The following is a 6,000-nucleotide window of genomic DNA, read 5'->3' as shown; positions in this document are numbered from 1 at the left end:
GGCTCAAGCCTGGCATCGTCAAAGAGCCGGATAGGGGAAGCACGGTGTGTACAAGCCGGCGACTGAAGCGCCCGTAGCTCTCTGAAAATGATAATAAATGAGGTGCTGGCCCCGGGGCACATTGATCAAACCCGAATTGACATGCTACACGGTCAGGCCAATAAACGGCACTATCAACGCCTTCCTCATGCCACACCGGTAATGAACTCGGTCGGATCATAATCAGCATATCAACAAAGGGTGCAGGGATGTTCTTCGGCAAAGGAAAGGACACCGAGCGGGAGGAACCATGATAGATAAGCGGTGTGGCCACACCTACGGGTGGGCATACATACGGCCGTGCCACAAAGCGTCGGGGATCATCCACCAGAGTATTCAAGGATAAGGTGGAAATGGTACGTGACCAACGTGTAATCAACGGCTGGCAAGACTTCGCTTTCTCAAATGTCCGAGACCCATCAGTATCAAGCACAGGGATGCCATCTTTATCCACTATCTCCCGAAGAACCTCCGCCTCGAATACAGTCGGAGCAGGGGCAAATTTTGGGAACCTCTCGAAGAAGAAACAAAGTAGGAACTGGCTGTGAATGACGGAGACAGGCTCATATCGACCCACGGAGCGAACCATATCTCGATGTAGTAGATCCAGCCGATAATAGAGATTCCCAAGAAATAGGGGAGCCAAAGGGATCCGATCTCCTCTAAAGAGCCTGACTGCCAAGGGGAAGACGAAAGGATTGAGGGAATCCGGAGGTGTGCTCGGAAGAATGAAGAATGAAAGGAAGCAAGCCAGAAATCCCAAGAAATAGAGCCTGGAGCCATACATCGGACCGGCTTCATACTCCCGAGAGTCAGGATCAGCATCTCTGGCCAAGGGCTGAAGATCTTTGAAGAAGTGGCGGATCCATGCAGTATAGGAGGCACGGTCCGTCCTTACTCGACTAGTCCTCCTCGCTGAACCATCAAAAACGGAACTCCACCGACCACAAGTTTGAAGATTTAGCTTCAGAGATTGGATCAAAGAATCATCTTCGGGGGGTGTCTGCTCAGGGTCGAAGGCATCAGGGCCGGTTACTTCCAGACGCAGCAACATGAACACATCCTCAAGGGTGGGCCCCATCTCGTGCTGGCCAAGTATAAAGGTGTGTGTCTCGGTGCTCCACCGAAGAGCCATGGCTTCCAGGCTAGCATTGTTGCGACGGATGGATAGGGATCGAGATATTTTCACTGGGATCAATAGTCGGGCCTCTTGAAGCCGCTGACAGAAGCTTTTGTCCGAGAGGACATCATCGACCCACTCCCGCCAACCAAAAGGAGGGTTTGAGAAGGCCTTGAACTGAGGATAACAGTATGGAAAGTCCCCCCGCTCAATCCGAAAGCGTAGCACCGAGGAAGGAGAAATGAGGGCCTCATGTCCAGAGTCAGTGTCCTCAGTGAGACATAATGGAGCCGTCTTCGGAGATAGAAGAGAAGTGGTGGAGGTAGCCACCCGCCAGAAGGGATCCTTCCGGCCAAAATAAGGAGATTTCCTCCACTCAGATGCCGGAGGTACATCCCTTTCTTTCATGAGAGCCGGTTTCGATGACCCCGAGACAACGGGTTTCTTTTGAGAAGACATATGGCTGAAATAACCAGTATAAATATTAAAGAGTTGACCGTATTAAAATTCAGAATATTGTTACATGCAACATGATGGGTTTATCAACAAATTCAACTTCGGACGTCATCAACAATTCATTTTCTCGGATATTCTTCAAGCTCAACAAATTTTAATACCAATGGGTGCATCATCAACATATAGATTTTTGTCTTCTATCATCAATAAGAGGTGCAATGTCATGGGTCGCTTCATGATGAAGTTCAAACGGGTCAATTTCTTAAAGTCACTATGTTCCATATTAAAGGTCCAATTTATACGGGGCTCAAAATTTGGACAGAGTGAAGTTCAATAATAAATTTCAGGCCCGAGATCCGAAGTATATTACATTGCTTATCAGTAGCAAGATTCAATGGATCATTATGCAAATTACAAGAATGTCCTTTCCAAAGTCCATATTCATAAGTCCAGGGTTTTCTCTCTCCATGTCAAAAATGGAGCTCAAATACTAGTCAACAAGTTATATTCGGCCTTTCCTCGGTGATAAAGTTCAACAAATTATGTCCAAGCCAAACACCTCAATAAGGTTTCAAGTGCTAGTGCATGTTTCCATATGGCCAAAATCACGGTGTTTGAGCTAAAAAAAATATCATTGGGATTGCCACAAAAAATTGAGTCCATATTCAGATTCAGTTTTTATTTATTTATTTTATTTCTATTTTCATCAGATTGCTCGAGCCCTCTACATTGCCACAAAAATATATTTATATATATTTAAATATATTTATATTCGAAAGAGGGGGTCGAATGTCATACTTACAAATTTGGGCAGTTAGAGAGGTGAAGTCCGAAGCCGATACTGGAAATTTAAGCTGAAATCAGAGAGGCTTTACAGACTGTAATCAACAAGACTGGGCTAGGCTTGGGCAAGACCACAAACGTTGCGTTGAGAGGGCGAACGTGCGTGGTCAACGTCGGATAAGCTGAAGCCGGAAGCAGCGATGTGGAGCTAGGTTGGGCAAGACCACACACGTTGCGTTGAGAGGGCGAACGTGCGTGGTCGACGTCGGATAAGCTGAAGCCGGAAGCAGCGATTGATTGTGCACAAGCCAAGGCTAATGTGGGTAATCCGAGCTCTAAACAAAAAATATATATATATATATATATGATAATCAATATATATATATATATATATATTTGCCCAAAGTTTGTCAAGCAGCAAAAAAAAAAAAACGAAGCACCAGCAGATTCGAAGCAAAAAAATAAAATAAAATAAAATAACATATATATATAATAAAATAAAATATTATATATATATATACATCATAAGCCATCTATATATATATATATATTCGAAATGCACCTCATGGTGGTTTAGACCACCCCTTCTGACCTTTGACACTAGAATGTCTCTGATGACTGCAAATTGGAACTTGAAGGTTTAACCTTCATCTATTTCTGCATGACTCCACCATGGCACCCCACACCTGACTAGTATTGATTCTCTTTCCCTCAAAAGCGTCTAGCACAATGGTATTTCCACATCCCTCATAAAATAGTAGTCGCAAGAGCTAAGCACCAATTTGTGTCTGTCACACCCTTCCAGTGGCCTGTCTCATCATGGTCTACCGCTCTTAAAAGGAATCTAAATGATAACCAGATGTATCTAGCCGCAGAGGAAACAAATATCACACCTGAAACACGAAAGAACACTGAATAAGCTGAAGCAAACTGGTTTCATGGTGACTAGAGCATTAGGAACACACTGGATGGACATCAATTCACCTTTTAAAATTGAAATTTTGACTGGCACCATGTTCCATGCACACTTACGTTGTACTTTCAAGTGCTATAGTAAACTTTACCTCTGATATTTGGATGAAGATTAGTGTGCAAATGGCAGAGCCTTCTTGAAGAAGAAGAACAGCTGGGTTGATCTCTGTGTAAAGGGGGGGAGCCGAAGTGGCTGTGCAACAAAGAAAAAGGAAGAGGGCTTTGAGCAAAGATTCAACTAGATCTTGAAGTCCAAAGATCAATAAATCTGAAACAGTGAAGGGAATGAAATTAGTTGAGTAAAAAAAAAAAAATCAAAACCCATTTATATATATATATATATATATATATAAAGAACTCACTCACAGATCTGAAGCAGTGTGGAAGAAATAAAAGAAATGGGCAGAGTAAGCACTGTGGAAGGAAGAATTAGACCAAAGCTCATCAAAATGAAGAGCTGGCTTGGGTCCAAGAACAACTAGGACAGGTTGGCAGCAGCGTGAGCACTGGTATTCCGAGAGCCAAATCAGTCCGAGAAATTTCTGGCTAGACCGACTAACGACGCGTTGAGAGGGCGGCGTGGTCGGCGTCAACAGTGACCTCACGAAGGCCGACGACAATGGCTTGTGTGGCCTTTGGTCCAGCAACTACGGAGCTCCAATTGAAGAAGAGGACATCTGGGTTTGTCTTGGAGAGAGAGAGTCAGCCGCATGGATTTCAAAAAAAAAAAAAGAAAAGAAAGCTGGTGGTGTCGGCAGCAAGAGAGCGCCGCTGTGCAACAAAGAAGAAAAGAGAAGATGTGCAGGATAGGGTTTTCAAGCCTTTCTTTAAATAGAATAATAGGGGAGCATTATCCTTGAATATACTGATTAGAGTATTCTAAATATATGTATACCGTGTTTGCCAAACAACGAAGAAAAAAAAAACGTCCGTGAATCTTGAGCCCAAAAAAAAAAAAAAAAAAATTATCGCATGTCCGAGAAAAATTTTTGCTTGTCAATTTTTTTTGTAAATCGAAGTGCGTCATCAACTTTATCCATAGGCTCTGTCGTGACAACATGTTTTTTTTTTTTTTTTTTGGGAAACGTGATGCGAAGCAGGGTCGAAGAAATGACAGTATGCATGTCCGAGAAAATTACAATTTCTCGCACACGCAAGGGGCAAATGTAAGAGGAGCTAATTTAAGCCCACTAAATTATTTAGGCCCAATAGCCCAAGATTAGTGGGCCCGAATTTATCGCAAGTCCAAGATCGGTGGGCCCAGATTTATCGCCATCAAACGGGCTGAATCGCTCTAAGCCTCGAAGGGGTTCGGATCCACGAACTTAGAGACTTAGAGACTTACTCGGGCCCGGACTCGAAAGGGTGTTGAACAAGCCTAGAGATCCGAGGCACTCGGACTCGAAAGGATTCGGACCTACGAATCTAGAGATCCGAAGCACTTGGCTTCGAACGGATTCAGATGCAATCTAGAAGCCGCTCCGTTAATGAGTCCCAGAACACTTGCGGGCTCGGAGCTTTCCGGGATCTACGCACCAGAACCATGGGCGTAATGGAGTTCGAACAAAGGACCCGATCCCGAGGACGGTGAGTGGAGATAAATTCACTCTTCGGTTAAACTAGCCTATACCCGGGTCGAGGTGGCACGACCCCGGGGGGTCCATGAGACTCGGCAATATTTTTGCGGCAGGACGTCCTCTGGGACTACCCCTGACCCTTTGGGATGATTGGGGATCATTGGTTAGGTGTGGCTAAGAAGAAGGGTTCGCCGAGGGATTGATCTCCTCTTCGGGGTTTTCTCATCCTCGGAGAAGTCACCTCCTCGGAGAAGTCACCTCCTCGGAGAGGTCACCCCCTCGGACAAGGTGGTTAGAGAGAATATCCCCCATGTGCCTTGCACATGGGCTCCATCCTACATCATGAGGTGCCTATAAATAGCACCCACCCATAGCTTTACAAGGGATGGATTTTGGAGATTTTTTAACTCTTGGGAAAGAACTAATTTCCCTTCTCCATTATCGACCTTGAGAGTGAAAGTGGGAGATCAATGGGAGAGCCTTGCCATTATTCTATTCTCTAGCCATTTTGCCTTCTTCTTCACCCAATCTCTTATCTCCATCATCTCCTTTGTTGTCGTGTTCCTAAGTTGAGATTATTGAAGAATCTAAGCCTCTCATCATATTCTAGAGAATTCGAAATTGTTCTTCAAGGATCTTCGAAAATCTTCGAATTTTCCAACTCCTTTCTTGAACCCTCTCCTACAGATTGAATGACCGCCAATATTCAGCCTGTGCATCATTTCAAGGGCTGTAGAATTCCTAGTGAGGAACTTGGAATGATGCCCAATGAGGGGCAATGAAACACCACCTCCGTGGACATAATAGAGGTCTTGGGGCATTGAAACTATCTCAATCTTGTTCACAAATCCATAGGCACCAGGGGAGTTTCTTGATGGAGTGAAAGTTATGTTAATCACCAAATCATCCATGTTGATGCAAAATTCTTTGATGATATATTCAGTATTAGATGGATCGCTAGAATAAGAGGACTTCGAAGTACGTAGAAGAGTGTAATGGGCTACGCTGACAGAGAACAAAGCTTTGGACATGCTCAGATCTTCATAGCTTGCA

The sequence above is a fragment of the Camellia sinensis genome, chromosome 7, assembly GCF_055761805.1.
Source record: "Camellia sinensis isolate YWXY chromosome 7, ASM5576180v1, whole genome shotgun sequence".
Classification (NCBI taxonomy): Eukaryota; Viridiplantae; Streptophyta; class Magnoliopsida; order Ericales; family Theaceae; genus Camellia; species Camellia sinensis.
Note: the sequence above shows the minus strand (reverse complement) of the source record.